The 22725-nt window shown below is 42.9% G+C and overlaps 1 non-coding gene across 1 annotated transcript; it reads right to left on the minus strand.

Annotated features, from left to right (window-relative positions):
- Nucleotides 1-19063: 19063 nt before the first annotated feature.
- On the minus strand, nt 19064-19169 carry LOC131013815 (small nucleolar RNA R71). The gene has a single exon (XR_009097894.1). It is a non-coding gene; the product is annotated as a small nucleolar RNA R71 (small nucleolar RNA).
- Nucleotides 19170-22725: the final 3556 nt, after the last annotated feature.

A 22725-nucleotide genomic window follows, 5' to 3' on the forward strand; every position in this document is an offset into this window, starting at 1 on the left:
CTTTAGGCCCGTCTTTGGAAAAACTAGGGTTTGGGCCTCCTAGGGTTTGAGATACGCAGCTAGCCGCCGCCTCCCTTGGACAGCCGCCTCTTGGCGCGCAGCGGCGGCCTGGCGCGCGCAGCGGTCCGGCGTTTGCAGCTCGGCCAGCAGCCCGCCGGTCGGCAGCCTTCCAGCATCGTCCAGCAGCAGCAACAACACTCCTCGACGCCTCCAGCAGCAGCAGCAGCAGCGGAGCAGCTCCAGCGCACGGCACCAGCAGCGACAGCGCGTCGCCCGCCGGGCGCGCAGCTCGCAGGCGCGGCCCCGGGCGCGCACTGCCCCTGCCGGCTGCCTCCTTGCCGCCTCGCCCAGCCCATAGCCCGCAGCAACACGTCGCGCACGGCATGCACGGCAGCCTGACCAGGCGCGCGTGGCACACGGTGCGCAAGCGCTCGTGCGCGCGCTGCCCTCGGCGCCGGCAGCCCTTGCCGCACCGCACCGGCACGCCTCCTCACACCGTTCATCCGTCGTTGATTCGTCGTCGTCCTCATCTCGTTTCTCAGTTTTACAGATTACAACGAAAAAACAAATACAATTTGAAATCCTAATCTAACCACGAATTTTCTCGCGGTAAAAAACGATTAAAACGTCAAACGACGTATTCCACGAATCAACAGACCACGAAGAACAACAACAGTAAAAACAACGCACATTATTAATCGTACATAAATTAATAATAGAGCCAAGAAATTAATCCTGGGCTCTGATACCAATTGAAGGAATATTAAATTGAATTAACGTTCCGTTCGCCCGATGATCGTTTCTTGGATTATTATTAATTTATCATACAACGATTAATCTTAAACATGCTCCTATGAATTTAACAGCTGCACGTAGGTGTTAGGAATACTTACTTGTAAAGCGGATGCAGAGGTCGTTGATGATCGTATCGAAAGACTCCAGTTCTGATTTTCTCGACTGTATCCCGCTCAGCTTTCACCGTTGGATGGACAACGAGCTATGAAAGTCCCAAGCTGGAAAATCCCACACGTTTCCTGCGCCTACCAGCTCTCTCAAAAACTCTAATTTTATCAGTGTGTATTTCCTGAGAGCTGACAGCTGTATTTTAAATAGAAAATACAGAGGGAGGGGGCGCAGGTTTAGGGTTGGACGATTTCCAGCTCTTTCTGGGCTAGGAGACTTTGGGCCAGTCCAGGGACCAGATGGAACTGTTTCTGGGCTTTCCAAACCCTAGGCGGCGCTTTTCTCAAAGAAACCCTAGGCCCAATGGAACTATTTTGGGCCGAGCTTTCAGTTTTATTCTTTTCTGTTAAATGTAATAGATTAGAATTGGGTTTTCATGAATGGGTCACGAAGAACTTTATTTTCTTTTATTCTATTCTTTGCATGTCGTGGGGTTAATCCTTTATGCTCTTTGCCTGCTCGTTTATCTCTGCTTGTCGATATGTGTTTATTAACTGCGCTTAGACAAGCATGCAAGGTTTATCGTTTTCCTGAGCATGTTTTAGAATTCTGCGAGGATGTTTTACGTGTTGCGTTCTAGAAGTGCATGTTTAGGATTATTTGTTGAGCATGATCAAACCTTTTGAAAGAAAAAGACTAAGCTGTTTTAATAATTTTTATAGTGCTTAAAAATTATTTTAGACCTCCACAAGCGGTCTCAAGACAAAATGATTGAAGATGTGAATAAACGTCCACACTAAAGTGTCTTACTTCATGTTTTGATTTCACGAGTTTGTCAAGTTGAGATTTCTTTTGAAAAATATTTAAATCCATTTATGTAGTGGGAGTTATGCGGTAAACGTCCACACTAACGTGGCTTACTCGTATGATTTGCACAAGTACTTTAGAGGATGGAATTAAAGAAGATAACCAAGAAATTAAATTGAAAGCGGCATGGTCCTTGTGAGTATGTCAATTTCGAGAATTTAATTGTCAAGGTTAAACTGTGGTCATTGCTTAGATATCGTATCAAGTACAATGTACAACTCCCCAACGGAGTCCTTTCTTGAATATGATATGGTCTAGTTAAAGTCCAACTATTAATTTCTTTTGTCAAAAAGGTTAAGTTGACGTGGATTGAAATTAAACGACTAGGTGTATAGTCTGGTTGAGGGGTTCATGTTTAAACGTCCACACTAACCTGGCTTACTCATGAGATCCTTTGGGCAGTTGGAGGTTTCAATCAATATTATTTTATCAAAAGGTTTCAATATTGTTGTCACGAATTATGTGCTTTTAAGTTTGTTTGTTTTTTTTCAGATATGTCTATGTCTCCAATTTATTAATTTTCTTTCTTGCACAAGTCTTTAAACCGGTCCTTTTTAAATGGAAACACAATTTGGAGTTTATCTTCATCACAAAGTAGCACATTTTTGTGTTTCTTGCTACTCCGCATTGAAGGAATATTAAATTGAATTAACGTTCCACTTTGCCCGATGATCGTTTCTTGGTTATTATTAATTTATCATACAACGATTAAATCCTAACATGCTCCTATGAATTTAACAGCTGCACACAGGTGTTAGGAAAAACTTACTTGAGAATCGGATGCACAAACTGTTGATGATCGTGTCGAAAGAATCTGACTCCAGCTCTGATCTTCTCGACTGTATCCCGCTCAATTTCCAACTTTGGATGGACAACGAGCTATGGAAATTCCCAAGGCAGAAAGATCACTCACGTTTCTGCGCCTCCCACTGCTCTAAAAAACCCTAATTTTTATCAGTGTATTTTCCTGAGAGCTGACAGCTGTATTTAATAGAGAATTAAATACGTATGGGGCGCTCCTTTCTTGTGAGGGACGATTTCTGGCTCTTCTAGGGCTAGGAGACATTGGGCCAGCCCAGGGACCAGATACAAGGAATAAAGATGGGCCTCAAATAAATTAATTTATCTATGGTCAGCCCAGACCATAATTAATTTATAAATATCAGTTCATTCCACTAGAGAACCGATACTGACTTACCCCTTTATTGCCGGTGATGAGTCGGGGCTTGTATTTAGACTTATTAAATCTCCGTATTTAAAATATCCGACATCCATTAATTAATTAGAGCTCTGACAGCTTAAATTAATTAATCTCTTAATAATTCCTTAAGCAGTACCACTCAAACTTTATTATTACGCCTGAACTTAATCAACCTGCAGGGTTTAGCGTAATAAACCTTATTGAGCTCCTTAAGGGGATGTCATTATCCTATACCGGATACGGGTACTAATACAGATAATCAAATATCATATATTAACCGCTATCACCCAAGATACAGAGTACTCGAGTTAGTATATAACTTTCACCCATAGTAAGTCAAAGTGATATACGAATTAATATATATATCTGAATACTTATTAGTATTAAGATTTATCAGTCACCGAGATCTTGATTCTTCACTTAAGTCAGATAGAAGAATACATCTCAAACTGTGGTCCTATCAATACGTAATGACGTACCAGTATAGACAAGTAGCCAAGACAAACTACTTCCATCTATACTGCAGCCTAAACCAATAACTTGTCCTAGAGTTATTTCGGCTGTGATCATATTATATCTCTTAAGGTTATTCCAATTATATGGTCTTCTGTGATCTACAACACACCATATAATCTACTTATACAGAGATAAAGAACATACATATGCAATCATGAACACAATCAGATAGGAGATAGGAATAGTGAAAACAGGAATCATTGTATACAAGCATAAAGTTCTTGCTTTCAGTATACAAATCCAACAATCTCCCACTTATACTAAAGCAAAACTTTTAGTATACAATGTGTCTAAATACTAGCTATTACAAAAACTTCACTTCATCTCTCCCACTTATACTGAAAGTTTTTCTCTAAGTGGGTGGCATCAACCGCAATCCCATCCCTCGAGCATGCTTCTCATAGGTCTTTTGCGGTAAGCTTTTCGTGAAAGGATCAGCTAGGTTCTCTAATGTATCAATCTTTTCTACTAGCACATCTCCTCTGTTTACGATTTCTCGTATGATGTGGTACTTTCTCTCTATGTGTTTTGACGCCTTGTGGCTCCTGGGTTCCTTAGAATTTGCCACTGCACCCAAGTTATCACAATAAATTATGATACTCTTAGGCAAATTAGGGACCACTCCTAGATCCAAGAGGTAGTTCCGGAACCATACAGCCTCTTTAGCAGCTTCCGAAGCAGCTACATACTCGGCTTCCATGGTGGAGTCTGCAATGCACTTCTGCTTTGCACTCCGCCACGATACGGCTCCACCTCCCAAGGTAAACACATAACCAGAGGTAGATCTCTTCTCATCCCGGTCAGCCTGGAAATCCGAATCGGTGTAACCCAAAGGAAATAGACTGTCTGACTGGTAAACTAGCCTATAATCTCGAGTCCGTTTTAGGTACTTGAGAATATGCTTTACCGCAGTCCAGTGTCCCGGTCCAGGGTTCGACTGATATCTTGCAACCATGCCAACGACATAGCAAATATCAGGTCTCGTGCATAACATCGCATACATGAGGCTACCTACGGCGGAAGCATAGGGTATCTTCCTCATCTCCTCAACCTCACTAGGCGTCTTAGGACACATGTCCTTAGACAGAGGAATGCCATGTCTAAAAGGTAGCAAGCCTTTCTTGGCATTTTGCATGCTAAAACGAGCAATCACAGTATCAATGTAAGACGCTTGAGATAAGCTCAACATCCTTTTCTGGCGATCACGAACGACCTTGATCCCCAGGATGTACGCTGCATCTCCTAAGTCTTTCATTTGAAACTGTTCGGATAACCACTTCTTTATGTCCGATAATAGCTCAACATTGTTGCCAATGAGGAGGATATCATCTACATAAAGTGCAAGGAAAACCACGTCACCATTGGCATCTAAACGGTACACGCAACTTTCGTTCTCACAACGAGTAAATCCATAGGATTTAATGACCTCGTCAAAACGTTTGTTCCATGACCTCGAAGCTTGCTTAAGTCCATAAATGGACTTCTTAAGCTTCCACACAAGATGCTCTTCGCCCTTCTTCACAAACCCTTCAGGTTGCTGCATATAGATGTCCCTTCCTTCTTCAAGTAAACCGTTTAGGAAAGCGGTCTTGACATCCATTTGCCAAATCTCAAGGTTCATGTGGGCTGCTATGGCAAGGAGTATTCAGATAGACTTGAGCATGGCAACCGGCGAGAAGGTCTCATCATAATCTATACCCTGTTCCTGGGTATAACCTTTCGCCACCAGTCTAGCTTTGAAAGCTGCGACTTCGCCATCCGAATCTCTCTTTCTCTTGTATACCCACCTACTACCTATAGCTAAAAAGCCATCTGGTAGTTCGGTCTTCTCGTATACATCCATAGCACCCATGGATTCTATCTCAGAAACCATGGCCTCGTACCAAGAATCTGCATCTTGATCTTTCATCGCTTGTCTATAGTTATCAGGGTTGACATCCTTTTGTTCATCAACAGGGAGTAGATCCGAAGATTCTCCCAAGAACATAAATCGATCGGGTTGAACTATAACCCTCCCACTACGACGAAGCGGTGGTGGTACAGCTGTGACAATGGTTCGTGCAGTGTCTTGTGGTGCATTCACTTGCACACTTGGCTGGGGTTATGGAATCGCCTGCCCATTGCCTTCGATTTCTTGAAGGACAATCTCGGACCTAGACTTGTGGTTATCTATATAATCCTGTTCCAAGAATCGTGCGTTGGTGCTAACAACCACTTTCTGATCCTTAGGATTATAAAAATAACCACCTCTCGTTCCTTTAGGATATCCTATAAACAGCATTAATTCGCATCTAGGTTCCAATTTCTTCGCTTCCTTGTCTAGCACGTATGCAGGACAACCCCATACCTTTATATGGTGCAGGCTGGGCTGACGCCCTGACCATAACTCGATAGGAGTTTTAGGAACCGATTTGGACGGTACCTGATTCAGCAAATAAACCGCTGTTTCCAAGGCATATCCCCAAAACGAGATAGGCAAAGATGCATAGCTCATCATAGATCGTACCATTTCCATAAGAGTTCTATTTCTTCTCTCCGCCACACCATTCTGTTGGGGAGTACCCGGTGCAGTCAATTGGGATGTAATCCCTGAATCTGACAAGTACTGCAAGAACTCGTTCCCGAGGTATTCGCCACCGCGATCAGACCGCAATGACTTGATAGATTTACCCAATCTCTTCTCCACTTCCGCCTTGAATTCTTTGAATTTCTCAAAGCATTCAGACTTGCGTTGAAGTAGGTAAATGAAAGTGACGAAATACTCATATCTTGAGTAATCGTCAATGAAAGTGACGAAATACTCATACCCTCCACGAGCCTTTGTGGACATTGGTCCACACAAGTCAGAGTGAATCAATTCTAACACATGCGAGGCCCTATTCCCCTTGGCCTTAAAAGGCCTTGCCGTCATCTTTCCTTCTATACAGGATTCGCAGGTTCTAAATGGAACAGCTTGAAAGTCTTTCAAGACTCCATTTGAAACGAGCCTTTGGATCCTATTTAGATTGATGTGGCCTAATCTTAGGTGCCACGCATGTGTATATTGTTCATGAGAATAATACTTCCTCTTATTTGGATTTGGAAGAATTTGTGATGTAGATGCAACATGGACAGAGTTATTCATTGGACATGTAATAGTATAGAGAGAGTTGTTCAAAATTCCAGAACAAATAATCTTGTTATCTCTCATGATAGAGACACCCCCATCAAAAGTAACAGAATATCCATTCAAAAACAACTTTGAAACAGAAATTATGTTCCGCCGAAACTCCGGCACATATAAAATATCTCTCAAAACTAAAATGTCATCACCAAAACATAAAGATAAATCTCCAATAGCAACAGCTGCGACCTTCGACGCATTGCCCATGGAGATGGTGATCTCATCACTTGCTAGCTCCCTTGTTGGGTTGAACCCCTGCAAGGTGTAACAAACATGGTCAGTTGCCCCCGTATCCACTACCCACGAATGAGTAGAAAACGAAGCTAAACATGTTTCTGTTACCAAAACTTGTGACGTACCTTGTCCCTTTGCCTTGAGCACTGGACAATCTTTCTTCCAATGCCCAACCTTGCCGCACTTGAAGCACTTTCCCTTGGCCGTTGGCTTGTTCACGCCGCCGGTAGGGCCATCAACTTTGGCTTTACCGCTCCCACTAGCTTCATTGTCATGCTTGCCCTTTGGACCTTTCCACTTCTTTTTCCCGCCTTTCGACGAAGAAGTAGATCCCTTGGCAGCAACAAGGACCTCTTTCCCACGGCCCATCACTCCCTCTGCCGCAACTAGAGCATTCAACAACTCATTAAGAGTGTAGTTGACTTTGCTCATAACGACATTGAGACGGAAGTGCTCAAAAGTTTTGGGGAGAGTATTGAGGATGATATCGACCTTGGCTTCGCCTTCGATACCCCCTCCTAGCAGATCAAGCCTGTCAAACAAATTTGTCATATGCATGACATGATCGTGCACAGGACTGCCCTCGCTCATCCTACAAGATAAGATTTCTCTCATCAAGTTAAAGCGAGCAGACCTCTCGGACTCCCCATAAACCTCCTTGAGGTTTAACATGATGGTCGCTGCGTCATCCATGACCTGATGCTGGAGTTGCAAAGTTTGCGACATAGTCATCATAATATAGCACTTGGCCATATTATTCGACTTGTGCCACCTTTTATGCGCCTCACGTTCCGCATCAGTCGACTCATCAGTTAAGGCCGCGGGACGTGGAGTGGTAAGCACAAAATTGTGCTCATCAGCGTCAAGTATGTACATAATATGGCGTTTCCATTCGGTATAATTAGGACCGATGAGAGGATTGTTTGCTAGAATGTTAATTATCGGAGACATAGACATATCTGAAAGTAAACAAATAAACATGTAAGTGCATGAAACTCATATAGTTCGTAACAATAATATTGTAACCTTTTGATAAAACAATATTAATGAAACCTCCAACGGCTCAAAGAATTCTATGTGCAAGCCACGATGGGTGGACGTTTACACATAAACTCCTCAACCAGACTATTAACCTAGTCGTTTAATTTCCATACATGTCAACTTAACCTTTTGACAAAGGAAATTAATAGTTGGCACCTTAACTAGACCATATCATTATCAAGAAGGGACTCCGATGGGGAGTTGTACATTGTACTTGAAATGATATCTAAGCAATGACCACAATTTAACCTTGAAAATAAAATTCTCGAAATTAACATACTCACGCGGACCATGTCGCTTTCAATTTAATTTTCTTGGTTATCTTATTTAATTCCATTCTCCAAAGTACTTGTGAAAACTATACAAGTAAGCCACGATGGGTGGACGTTTACTGCATAACTCCCACTACTTTAATGGTTTAAATATTTTTTATAGAAACCTCTTCTGACAAACTTATGAAAAACAAATGTGAAGTAAGCCACGATGGGTGGACGTTTACTCACATTGCTAATCACTTTGTCTAGAGACCGCATGTGGAGGTCTAAAAATAATTTTAATTGCTTAAAATTATTAAAACTGCTTAGTCTTTTTAACTTCAAAAGGTTTGTACATGCTCAAGCACATAATCCTAATCATGCTTTTCTAGAACGCAACATGTAAAACATGCTCGCAGAATTCTAAAAAATGCTTAGGAAAACGATAAACCTACTAGCATGCTCGTCTAAGCGCAATTAATAAACAAATATTAACAAGCAAAGACGTGCAAAAGCAGGTAAAGAGCATAAGGGATTAACAGCCACGACATGCAAAGAACAGTAATAAAAGAATTAAAATTCTTCGTGACCCATTCGTGGAAACCCAACATCTATTCTATTACAAAATAAAATAGAAAACAAGAATGGACAAAAAAAAGCCCAAAAAAATGGCTGGAAAACTCTCCAACCCAGCACTTGGGCCCAAAAGCCGCGGCCCACCCGCCCAGGCCCGTTCAGCAGCCCAAAACCGCAAGGAGAAGCCCAGGCCCGCAAGGAGCAGCCCAGACCCGCGCTCAGGACCCGTCGACCCGCGCCCTGCCCGTCTGACCCGCCATCGACCCGCGTCTGGGTTTAGGGTTTCGGAACCCTTTTCGCGCCGCCTAGGGCTTTCTGCTGCCAAGAGCGGCGCCGCTGCCTGCCATCTGCTCCGGTCGGCAGCCTCCAGCAGCAGGTCCTCGGCGCCTCCAGCATGCTCCTTCGCGCAGCCCAGGCAGCAGCAGGCCCCCGGCGTAGAGAAACAGCAGCGGCAGCAGCGGCTGTGCGCCGCCCGCTGGGCGCGCAGCGCGCAAAGCGCGCAGGCGCGGCCCCGAGCGCGCGTAGCCCCTGCCGCCTGCCTCCTCGCTCTCGCCCGACCTGCACACCACCAGCAGCCCACGCAGGAGCCCTGCACAGCACCCTCGGCGTCTCCAGCACAGGCGCAGCAGCAGCAGACCTCGGCGTGGGCGGAACAGCAGCAGCGGCAGCGGCAGTGCGTCGCCCGCCAGGCACGCCGCGCGCACAGCGCGCAGGCGCTGCCCCAGGCGCGCGCTGCCCCCATCGCTCGCCTCCTCCTCGCTAGTTTCCGGTGCCGGGCGACCAGCGGGAGAGACAGCGATTTGTTCCCGTTCTTCGTGTTCTCCGTTTCGTTCTCCAAAAGTACAGATTACAACAGAAAAACGAATACAATTCAAAAATCTAATCTAACCACGGATTTTCTCGTGGTAGAAAAACAATTACAACGTCAAACCGACGTATCCCACGAATCAACAAGCCACGAAGAACAACAGCAGTAAAAACAACGCACATTATTAATCGTACATAAATTAATAATAGAGCCAAGAAATTAATCCTGGGCTCTGATACCAATTTAAGGAATATTAAATTGAATTAACGTTCCACTTTGCCCGATGATCGTTTCTTGGTTATTATTAACTTATCATACAACGATTAAATCCTAACATGCTCCTATGAATTTAACAGCTGCACACAGGTGTTAGGAAAAACTTACTTGAGAATCGGATGCACAAACTGTTGATGATCGTGTCGAAAGAATCTGACTCCAGCTCTGATCTTCTCGACTGTATCCCGCTCAATTTCCAACGTTGGATGGACAACGAGCTATGGAAATTCCCAAGGCAGAAAGATCACTCACGTTTCTGCGCCTCCCTCTGCTCTCAAAAACCCTAATTTTTATCAGTGTATTTTCCTGAGAGCTGACAGCTGTATTTAATAGAGAATTAAATACGTATGGGGCGCTCCTTTCTTGTGAGGGACGATTTCTGGCTCTTCTAGGGCTAGGAGACATTGGGCCAGCCCAGGGACCAGATACAAGGAATAAAGATGGGCCTCAAATAAATTAATTTATCTATGGTCAGCCCAGACCATAATTAATTTATAAATATCAGTTCATTCCACTAGAGAACCGATACTGACTTACCCCTTTATTGCCGGTGATGAGTCGGGGCTTGTATTTAGACTTATTAAATCTCCGTATTTAAAATATCCGACATCCATTAATTAATTAGAGCTCTGACAGCTTAAATTAATTAATCTCTTAATAATTCCTTAAGCAGTACCACTCAAACTTTATTATTACGCCTGAACTTAATCAACCTGCAGGGTTTAGCGTAATAAACCTTATTGAGCTCCTTAAGGGGATGTCATTATCCTATACCGGATACGGGTACTAATACAGATAATCAAATATCATATATTAACCGCTATCACCCAAGATACAGAGTACTCGAGTTAGTATATAACTTTCACCCATAGTAAGTCAAAGTGATATACGAATTAATATATATATCTGAATACTTATTAGTATTAAGATTTATCAGTCACCGAGATCTTGATTCTTCACTTAAGTCAGATAGAAGAATACATCTCAAACTGTGGTCCTATCAATACGTAATGACGTACCAGTATAGACAAGTAGCCAAGACAAACTACTTCCATCTATACTGCAGCCTAAACCAATAACTTGTCCTAGAGTTATTTCGGCTGTGATCATATTATATCTCTTAAGGTTATTCCAATTATATGGTCTTCTGTGATCTACAACACACCATATAATCTACTTATACAGAGATAAAGAACATACATATGCAATCATGAACACAATCAGATAGGAGATAGGAATAGTGAAAACAGGAATCATTGTATACAAGCATAAAGTTCTTGCTTTCAGTATACAAATCCAACACGCGTTCTATCTGTCCGAACGATGAGTTAACTGATGGGAAAAAAAATTTGCATAAAAGGTGACATAAGACGAATAATGTGATTATATGCTATATTATGAGAATAATGTCGTAAATCTTGCAGCTCTAACATCAGGGCATTGACGATGCTCTTAGCATCATGCTAAATCTCAAGAAAGCGTTCGGAGAGTCGGACCGAGCTACTCGTTTAAATTTGATGAGAGTAATCTTGTTATTTTTATGAGCGAGCATAGCTCAGTGTACGAGCATGTCATGCATTTGGCAAACTTATTTTTGATGGACTTGACTTGCTTAGTGGGAGTATCGACGGTGAGGCAAAAGTCGATATTATCCTGAACCATCTTCCCGAGTCTTTTAATTAAGAAGTTCCGCCACAACGCTATTATGAGCAAGAATAATACTCCCTCTGTCCCTGAAATAAGTTCATCTTTTTCCTTTTTGGGACGTCCCTCAAATAAGTTCCTCTTTCTTTCTTTCCATTTTTGGACAACTACCCCACCACTAATAATACTTTATTTATTCTTACTTTTCACTTTTTCACCACTCCCAATACTAATTATAACACCTTTTCACCTTTTCACCACTCCCAATACTAATTATAACATATTTTTCTCCACTATCAATACACTTTACTATTTTTCCTTAAAACCTGTGCCGTCCCCAAAGAGGAAATTATTTTGGGGACGGAGGGAGTAATACTTTTTTCGAGTTGTTGAATGCTCTAGTTACGGCTAAGGAAGTTGTGGGAAAGAGATGTGCAAGCACTTGTTATTGCCAAAGGAGGCCATCTTCTTCGTCGAAAGACGGGAAGAAGAAGGGTCTAAGGGGCAAGAAAGACAAGGAAAATAGTGGGAGTAGTGGTGTGATAAAGATTGAGTATTGGAGAATTTTTCTTTCAATACTTAAGGCAAAGGGTTAAGGTGCTTCACTTGCTGTAGTAACTGAGACATGTCAAATCATTTTCTACTCAGTTGTAAGTAGTGGATAACGAGGGAAACTGATCATGATTGTTGCACCTTGCATGGCTTTTTAAGTTGACAAGGAAACTGAAAAGTGATGAGATGATTGTCTTCATAGGCAACGCGACAAGAGTCGCAGTTGTTGCAATTGGAGACTTGTCTTTATGTTCTAAATACATAGTTTAGTTTTTTGAGAGTTACTTATCATGTTCTAAAAGTTTGAATAGATGAATATTATGTCATTTTTGATAGTGGTGTCTCTATCATAGGAAATGACAAAGTTGTCTATTCTGGTATTTTGAATATCTCTCTTTATACTATAACTTGTCTACATAATACCTTTATATTGCATGTACATCATCGAACAAAAGAAAGAGAAAAGTTAAGGCTAATCTCTCATGAGGATCTTACACATATATTGATACCCTAGATTAGGTCACATTTATCTTAACAGGATCCAAAGGCTCGTGTCTAAATAGTACATTGGATTCAATCCAAGTTGTACCATTTGGAACCTGTGAATCATGTATAGAGGAAAAGATGGAGACTGGGTCATTCATGGCAAAGGGGATAAAGGGCCAATAATGTGTTAGGAATGATCTTTTCTGATTCATTGTTAGTGTTTGGGATTCCAACCCAGTTTACTACACCGTGTAATCCCTATATACGATGGTGTGGTGGAGAGAAGAAATAGGCCACTCGGAAAAATATGTTCGGTGATGAGTTTTGCATCTTTGCAATTAGTCCTAAAGAATCAGAAGATGGTTATTAGCAATGACATACGATTCTTAGAAGTGGACTATGTGAATTATCAGTCATCCAAGTCAGATATTATGCTTCAAGAAATTGAAGGCAATAGACAGGCGTTTCCATAACCCAAGCCGAGTGTGCAAGAGTTTGTACCACAAGACACTGCACACACTGTTGACATATACGTGCTACCATAACTCCATTGTAGTGGGAGGGTTGTGGGACAACCCGATCGATTTATGTTCTTGGGAGAATATTTAGATTTGGTCCCTGATAGTCAATATAAGAAAATCGACCCAGATATCTACTTGGAATTAGTGGGAGATGAGAATGTAGATTCCTGGCACACCTCAATGGAGCAATCCATTAATACCATGGGTTGTATACTAGAAAAATCTTGCTACCAGAATGCCGTAAAGTCATAGGTTGCAAGTGAGTATACAAGAGAATGATAAGTCCGAATGAGAAAGGTCGTAGCTTTTAAAGCAAGACTGGTGGCGAAAGGTTATACCCAGTATGTATGAGGGTATAGATTATGATGATGTTCTTTCGCCAGTTTCTATGCTCAGGAATTCGAACCATTTTACCCACAGTAGCTCACTTAAACCATCAAGGTCTGGCAAATGGATGTCAAAAATATTTTTCTAAAACTATTACCTTGGAGAAGGCAGGGACATCTATGTGCAGCAGCCTTAAGGTTACGTGGGGAAGGAAGAGAAGCATCTCGTGTCATCGGTGATGTGGTTTACCTGCATTTTATGTAGATAGTACCCTCCTAATTGGCGACAATATGGAGTTATTATCAGACATAAAGTAGTGGTTATCCAAACAGTTTCAGATGAAAGACTAAAGAGGTATGGTATACATCTTTGTGATCAAAGTTATAAGGGGTCACTAGAAAAAGATGTTGGGCTTATCTCGAGTGTCTTACATTGATACTGAGAATACTCGTTTTAGTATGCATACCGCCAAGAAAGGATTGCAACCTTTGAGCTATGGCATTCCTTTATCTAAAGACATATGTCTTAAGATGCCAATTGAGGTTGAGGAAATGAAGGCAGTATTCTACGTTTCCGCAGTGGATTGCTATGTACGAGATCTGATATTTGCTATGCAGTTAGCATGGTTGTAAGATATCAGTATAGTCTTAGTTAATGACATCGAACTGTGGCAAATTATATTCTCAAGTCCCTGATTAGAGAATAAGGATAGTTTACCAGTTAGACAGTTTAGTTTTTTTTTGGATTATACGGTTTCGGATTTCCAGGCTGACCGAAACAAAGAATAATTACCTCGAGCTATGTATTTTCCTTGGGAGGTAAAAATCATTTGGTTTGACCACTACCTCCAGGATCTAAGAGTGATTTCTAGTTTGCGTGAGAGGATTACCTTCGTGATAACTCAAGTGCAGTTGCAAACTCTAAGGAATCTGTAAACAATCTCAAGATCGAAAGCAATATAATCAGAACAAGAAAAAGAACAAGACAACGCGAATTTACGTGGTTCGGCTGTAGCCTACATCCACGGAGGTCAAACGTTCTTTATTACTCAATCGCCGGAAATCTACCGAACTCACAATCAATACAACAATCCAAGAAACTCAACTTGGATCTCACAGTGTATTTCTCACCTTTCTGTAACTCTCAAGACTCACGCAAAAGAGATGAAGAAAACGACACACAGTGACTAACTAACTAACCTAATATGCGTTTATAATAATGAGCACGAAACGGTGTCGTTAGAGAATAAGCGTGTGAATAATAGAATCGCTATTACTACTCAGACTAATCTATATTACATTCAAGTCCCTGGACTACAAACTAATATCAGAAAAAATCCAAAATCTTCGAAGGCATAGCTCTTCACAAATCTCCGCCTTGCCAAGAAGATTCTAGAAACAAAGCTTCAACGTCTTTCCCTCAATCATGCCCCGTTACAGGGCATCCAGAATATATCACTGAGAATGAGATTTGAGGCACACTAACCTCTGACAGTGCTTAAACTTGGAGGTAGGCAGCGTCTTGGTTAGCATGTCTGCAGCGTTTTCTTCAGTTCGAATCTTTTGCACATTCACCAATCCTTTATTTACAATATCTTTGATGAAGTGGTGTCGAACGGCGATGTGCTTCGACCTCTCATGAAACACATTGTGCTTCACTAAATGAAGCGCGCTTTGACTATCACAGAATATAGTGACTGATTTCTGTGATATGCCAAATTCCTTCATCATTCCTTTTAACCATAAACTTTCCTTCACAGCTTCGGTTAAAGCCATGTATTCTGCCTCCGTAGTAGACAATGCTACTACACTTTGAAGTGAAGACTTCCATGATACAGCTGATCCATAGAGGCAGAAAATATAGCCCGTTTGTGATCTCCGGTTATCCAGGTTTGCAGCATATTCTGAGTCAACAAAATCCATCGAAGCATCACCATTCCATCCTTTATCTTTCTGGAATAAAATGCCATAATCTTCGGTTCCTTTCATAAACCTCAAGATCCGCTTCAGTGCTTCCCAATGATAATGGCCTGGGTTTGCCATATACGTACTTAAAACACTTATTGCATGAGCTAGATCCGGCCTCGTACAGACCATATTGTACATAATGCTCCCTACTGCGTTTGAATATGGCACATTTTGCATCTCATCCTGCTCTGCTTGATTCTTTGGTTGTTGATCTGCACTGAGTTTGAAATGCGGCCCCAAAAGAACAGATATAATCCTAGCATCGTGCATGTTGAATCGCTTTACAACCTTTTTGATGTAACTCTCTTGCATCAACCACAGCTTCCCTTCCTGCCTGTTTCTACATATGTCCATACCCAAAATCCTTCTAGCATCTCCAAGTTCCTTCATTTCAAAAGTACTTTTCAAATCTCTCTTCAACAGCTTGATCTCAATCTTACTTTTGCTTGCTATAAGTATATAATCAACGTACAAAAGTAAGAAAGAGACAACATCACTCCCAGCATTCTTCACATATACGCAATTGTCATGTGCAGATCGTGCATATCCAATCTTCGTCATATGGTGGTCAAACTTTAGATACCACTGTCTGCTGCTCTGTTTTAGACCATATAAACTCTTTTTGAGTAAGCACACCTTATCTTTGTTTTCTGGAAGTATGAATCCCTCCGACTGCTCCATGTAGATCGTTTCTTCAAGGTCACCGTGTAGGAAAGCGGTTTTTACATCTAACTGCTCCAATTCCATATCATATTGAGCAACAAGAGCAAGGAGTATCCTTATTGAGTTATGCTTAACAACTGGGGAGAACACTTCGTTATAATCTATTCCCATTTTCTGATTATAACCTTTAGCAACTAATCTTGCTTTAAACCTTAGTATCTCCACCATCATCACTTCTATCTTTCTTTTGAAGATCCATCTACACCCAATAGTCTTTTGTGTAGATGGTCTGTTCACTAATATCCAGGTGTTGTTCTTGTGAAGAGACTCCAATTCCTCATGCATAGCTAACAGCCACTTGTCTTTATCTTCACATTTCACAGCATCCTGATAATTCTTTGGTTCATAATATAGAGCATCAAAAGCCACCATTAAAGCATAAGCTACAAGATCATCATCTCTGTACCTTATAGGGGGTTGTATAACTCTTCTAGTCCTGTCTCTGGCCAATTGATATCCTGATAAATGTTGTTGACCTTCTGTGGCTGTATCATTCTCCACCTCAACCTCTGAATCATCATTCTCTGATTCAGCATCTTGTTGGCCATCACCCAGACTTTCATACTGAGGCTCCACCTCAATCTGAGTACTATCCAAATTTTGTTGTTGGTGAGTCTTTGTATTGCTATTTTCCTGTGATTTCAAGAATGGCATGACATCTTCATTGAAGACGATATCTCTGCTAATGATGATTCTTTTATCATTCTGCTCCAGACTCAATAACCTATACCATTTTATTCCTTCAGGATACCCAAGGAAAACACATCTCTTTGCTCTAACATCAAGCTTATCTTGCTTGATGTGAGCATAGGCCAAACACCCAAAAGTCTTTAAGTAGCTGTAATTGACACTCTTCCCTGTCCACCTTTCTTCGGGAACTTTAAAACCTATAGCAGATAAGGGACATCTGTTAATCAAATAGGCTGCAGTGGCAATGGTTTCACCCCAGAAATGCTTTGGCAGTCCAGTCGACAATAACATGCACCTAACTCTTTCAAGGATGGTTCTATTGATCCTTTCCACAACTCCGTTCTGTTGAGGATTGCCTGGTACAGTGAGATGCCTGTTGATTCCTCTTTCTGCACAGTAATTCTTGAATTCTCCTGACAATAATTCCAATCCATTATCTGTTCTGAGGTACTTTATTTTCAATTCTTTCTGTACTTAAACTGCTTCATGTTTAGCCCTATTTTGTGATGATTTTATGGGTCTTTTTGTTGTGCATTCGAGCATGCTTCGTATCTTTTTGCTCTATCCTTCACTTGCTCGATGTTATTTGGGTGTGCTACTGTCGTGTGCAGGAATCGGGAGTTACCGAGCGTTTTGGCATCGTTGGGAGCAATTTCTGGTGAAATCAGCGAAGACCGCCTACAGCGCCGCCGTGTCACGGCGCCGCCGTCTCACGGCAGCCGCCGTCACGAAGCCGGCCGCTGCCCCACGGCGCGCACCGTGCAAATCTTGGAGAGATCAGCGAAGGCCCTCCACGGCGGCGCTGTCCCACGGCGGCCGCCGTCCATGGCGGCGCCGTCCCACGGCGGCCGCCGTCCCTGGAGATCGGCAGTTACGTTTTTCCATATAAAAACCCTTTTTTAGGGTTTTTCAACACACTTCTGACCCCAGAGCCTCCTAGGCGATTTTCCCTTGTTTTCCCTTAGTTTTAGAGTAGTTAGAAACATCACAAACATCTTTGGATTCGTTAGATTAAAGTTAATGTCATTTTGCATTCCGTTGGATTGGATTTCCGGATCGTACGCTTATGTAAGAACTCAGTTTATGTTTTCTATACGAATGAATGCTAGTTTATTTCCATTGCTTAGTTTATTGATGCTTAGTATTCAATTGATTAAATATTTATTCTTTTATCTTGCCTAGATAATCGTTGTTATGATTGTTGAATTACCTAATGCTTTCTAGATTGCTAGTTAGAACCCTAGGTTTATTAGTTCCCTGCGTTCTTAATCTGCTTCCTATTTTTCGCCTAGATAGATTTATATGCTTTCTGTTGATTCTGCATTAGATAATTTTACAAGCTTCATTTAATTACGCCTAGATTTAAAGAGAGAGTGTCAGACCCAACTACCCGATTAGAGTGTTTAGGTTTCCTTTCCTGTTTCCTGTGGGTAGCACGATCGAAGCCCTGCTAAGCCTTCCTTGAGACACGACTTGAGTCACCTTACCGCCCTAGGACGACCTCGTATAAATTCGAGTCCATCCGCTAGGTGTTTTTTTGGATGAGTCAAATTTTGGCGCCGTTGCCGGGGAAGGCTTTAGGCATTTGATTGTGTTGCATTGTTTTCCGTGTTTATTTTTGTTTCCTTCTTTTAACTTGGGTATTTTCTCCCTCCGGTGCGTTTGATTTGTTTGTTCGTGTTGTGTATGCAAGGACGCAGAAGCTTGAAGAGAAAGCTTGCACCTTACTACGACAATATTCACCGACCTCGTGAGGTCCTTTTAAGCCTGGAGGAGGAGTCCGAGTCCAGTTCGAGAAACCTTGTGGAATCACAGTTTCGAGAGGAAGACTGTGAAGAGAGAATCGCTTCCAACCCCATTCTGGAAGCCGTTGAGGAGACACCTTCAGTGCATTCCGAAGAAGAAGAAGAAGCTCGGCCCAATCCTGACCAAGAAACCATGACGGAGCGGAATGTACAGTACATGGGAGATTTCTCCAGGCCGGTCATCGGGAACACTAGCACCTCAGCGATAGTGCTTCCCACAGCAGTCCGGAATTACAATATGAAGCCCAACGACTCAAACCTGCTGCCGCTCTTTCATGGGATGCCCAGTGAGGACGCCTTACAGTTCATCCGTGACTTCTGCACTCAAGTGCAGACCTTCCCACTGTTGGACCTCACCGAGGATCAGTTGAGACTCAAGTGCTTACCTTATGCACTCAAGGACCGAGCTAGGACGTGGTTACTATCCCTGCCGCCGAACTCCATCACCACATGGGGAGAGGCATGCGAGAGGTTCATGCTTAAGTACTATCCTAGTCACAAGACACAGGAGATTAGGAGCCAGATAATGAACTTCATGCAAGAAGCTGATGAGCCCCTCCACGAGGCTTGGGAGAGATTCCAAGAGCTCCTCCGCCAGTGCCCACAGCACCAGTTAGCACCTGTCATGTTGATGCAGTTCTTCTATGACGGATTGATTCAGACGGCACAGTTCATGGTGGACAGTACTGTAGGGGGCAACATTGCCCGGAAGACAGCTGATGAGCTCAAGGAGATTTTCAACACACTTGCCGTGAGTTCTCAACAGAAATCAGTTAGAGGAAGGAGGGTTGAAGCCAATGCAGTAGCTCCCAAAAATGAGCTTCAGAAGCAAGTAGCAGACTTGATGAGGCAAGTTCAACAACTCACGATGAACCAGGTGGAGGCTCCACCCGTTCGCGCGCCACCAGCAGAAGGATGTGGCATATGTGGCGATTTTGGTCATGAAACTAACGCGTGCCATCGCATGGGGGATTTCATACCTGAAGGAGGAGCAGAGGTCTATGCTGCTCAGAGCTATCCGGGGAGGGCTCAATTTGAACAGGGGCCCAGCTTTAATCAAGGGCAACAAAGCTCCAACTCGGGTTGGAGAAATGAGCAGAATTCGGGATGGAGGAACAAAGCCCCTGGCCAAGGGTCGGGATCTAACCAAGGCAATCAGTTCCCCCGACCTCCACGGCAATTGGGGTATCAGAACCAGCAGCAGTTCTACCCACCTCAGCAGCATTACCCTCAACCATATCAGCAACAGCAATCACCGCAGCAACTCTACCGACCTCAGCAGCACCAACCTCCTGGCCCCTTATTTGAAGATTAGATGCAAGCTTTCATGCAAGCCAGCAAACAGGCGATGGAGGCTCAGAATGCGACCATCAAGCGCCTCGAGACTACAGTTGGGCAACTAACAGGAGCCTTGAATCAGTTGCAGCAAGAACAGCCAACTGGGATGTTCCCAAACCAGGACCAACAGCCACATCAAGCTCATGCCGTGGCGGTAATCAAGGAACATGCCCCAATAACCACGGGGAAATGCCGTGCAAGCAATCAAGGCAACCCAATGCCCCAGTGAGCCACTCCCACCTGTCACTGTTGCACCAGACCAACCACCACCCAAGCAAGGAGATCCAGGTAGCTTTATTTTTTATATTAGCTTAGGTGGGGTTGAAAAGGTTTTGGGAATGCTTGACTTGGGCGCGGCAGTCAATTTGATGCCGCTTGATATTTTTGAGAAATTGGGAAACAAAGAGCTAAAATGCACGAATATTAAGATAGAGCTAGCTGACGGCTCCATTAGCAGCCCACGAGGCCTTGTTGAGGATGTTGCGGTGGTCGTGAGGGGGATTAGAGTCTTGGCTGATTTTGTTGTCCTGGATGTGGGAAAAGGGATTAGAGGCGAGAATGGGCATCTCGTGCTACTTGGCCGACCCTTTATGGCTACCACCCATACTCGCATCGATGTGGGTACGGGAACTGTAAGTATGGTAGGGGCAAGTAGAGCGGTAACATTCTCTGTTTTTGATAAAAAATCTACTACCCCCCAGTCCCTTAATTCAAATCTGCTCTTATGTTGAAACATTTGATGCTTTAGATTAGGATTGGATTGTGCAGGACTTCCTTAATAAGCTACAGGAAGAGGACGAGATCGTAGAAGAATTTCTTGTTAACTTACAAGATGAAAGTGAGGTTGAGAGAGGATTCCTGGATAAGCTACAAGAGGAAGAGGATAAAGAGCAAGGCTTTCTGTGTGCCTTGCTACTGGAAGAGAAGCTAGATGAGGTTGGGTCACTCAATTCCGTTGGATGTGTGGATAGAGGGCCATTCCAGGATATTAGCATGGAGGACTCATTTGGAGGACCCGCAGCTGCAATTCAAGAAGATGTGTTTACAAGGGCGCTAAGGCAGCTGGAGCTTCAATCGGATTTTGGTTAAGGGTTTCTCTTAGTCGGGCTGGCGACTTAAAAACTAGCGCTGCATGGGAGGCAACCCATGTTTTCTTGCTTTTTCTTGTTTCGTTTTTCTTTCGTTTTGTTTGTGTGTGTTTTGTTGCTCCTGTTGTTTGGTGCAGGTTGTTGCGTTCGAGACTGCTTGTTCTTTGGACGAGAGAGAGGCAGACATCGTGGGACACTACAGACTCACCACTGGATCGGTATCTAGGGAAGTTTCCTCTTTCACCCCTCTGTTTGTTGCACTGAGGACAGTGCCAGATTTTAAGTGTGGGGGGGTGCTTGTTGCACTACTACAAAAGTTTACATACATAACAGTGCATAGATAACGGTTTTTTTCAAAAACCGTTATGTATGAGCGCACTTTTAGGAATAGATAACGGTTTTCGAAAAATTCGTTATCTATGTAGTGTTGTCTATATGCATAGATAACGGTTTGAACAAATGCGTTATGTTTTTGCATTATCTATTAGTTGCATACATAACGGTATTACAAAACCGTTGTGCCACCGTTATCTATGACCATCTTTTATAACGGTTTATTTATAACGTTAAAGAACCGTTATGTATAAGAGTCATTTACAACGGTTTTTGAACCGTTATGTATGAGCGTCTCTAAAAACTATTATGTATAATTTTTTTTATTAATTTTTTTAAAATAATATTATATTATCTTATATTATATTAAAAAATAACAAATAAATTATTTATCCTAAAATTTGAATTTATTCCTAGATATGGACTTTGAAAAATAAAAAATTCATAACATTTTTTTATTTTATTAACACTTATATAAAATCTAAATTAAATATCTAAATTAGAAATCTAAATACCAAAAATTGAATATTAAAAGTGAAAAAAAAAAGAAAAAAAATTAGGAAATTTAGAAATTAACCCCCAAAACTAGAAGCCCTAGTTTTGTTCTTCCTCCCTGTCTCTCTCGACTCTCTCTCTCCCCTCTCGACTCCGCCGCCGGCGCCGCTGCCCCGAGCCAGCCCGTCGCCGCCCACCCTTGTCGCGCTGCGTCGCGCCGCTGCCTCCCACCCTCGCTGCGTCTCATCTCCTCCCCAAATCTCTCTCTCTCTCTTCGCGATCTCGCTGTCATTTCACCCTCATCGCCTCTCTCTATGGCCTCTGATGAAATCCGGCGAGCCGCCGCTTTCAACGGCTCTGTGCTCTCTCTCCCTTCTTTGTCTTCCACAGAACCCCAAATCTAGAACCCTAGGACTTCGACCTCTCCGTGCCGCCCTTTTCTGCCGACCTCTCCTCACGCAGCCTGTACACGCCCAAACCCCTTTCAATTCCTCAATCCCTCTTGCCCAATCACACGATTCGACTCTCAATTGTGTGGAAATGCCAAAGCTAGGGTTCAAATGAAGCTGGAGGGCTAAAATCTTCTTCTGCTTCCAATTGATTTGTCGCTGAGAAAGAGGATGTTCGTCGCTGAACTGAAGGAGCGGCAGCAGCCATGGCCGCTGGCACACCAGACCCTAATCACCTCTCTTTCTTCTCCAACTCCCGGCGAGCAGTGGCGGAAACGATGCCACCGGTCCACCTTTCTCTTTCCACCGAATGGACAGCAGCGCCGTGCAACCGCCGTCATCTCCGGTGGGAAGTTTCGAGGAAATGGGATGCCAGAATGATCTCTTCTTCACCTACATGGACATAGAGAATCTGAGCGCCGGACCTGGATCTGGACCTGCCGACTCCGCCTTCGACAATGCTGCAGC

Source organism: Salvia miltiorrhiza, chromosome 2, assembly GCF_028751815.1.
Source record: "Salvia miltiorrhiza cultivar Shanhuang (shh) chromosome 2, IMPLAD_Smil_shh, whole genome shotgun sequence".
NCBI classification, from domain to species: domain Eukaryota; kingdom Viridiplantae; phylum Streptophyta; class Magnoliopsida; order Lamiales; family Lamiaceae; genus Salvia; species Salvia miltiorrhiza.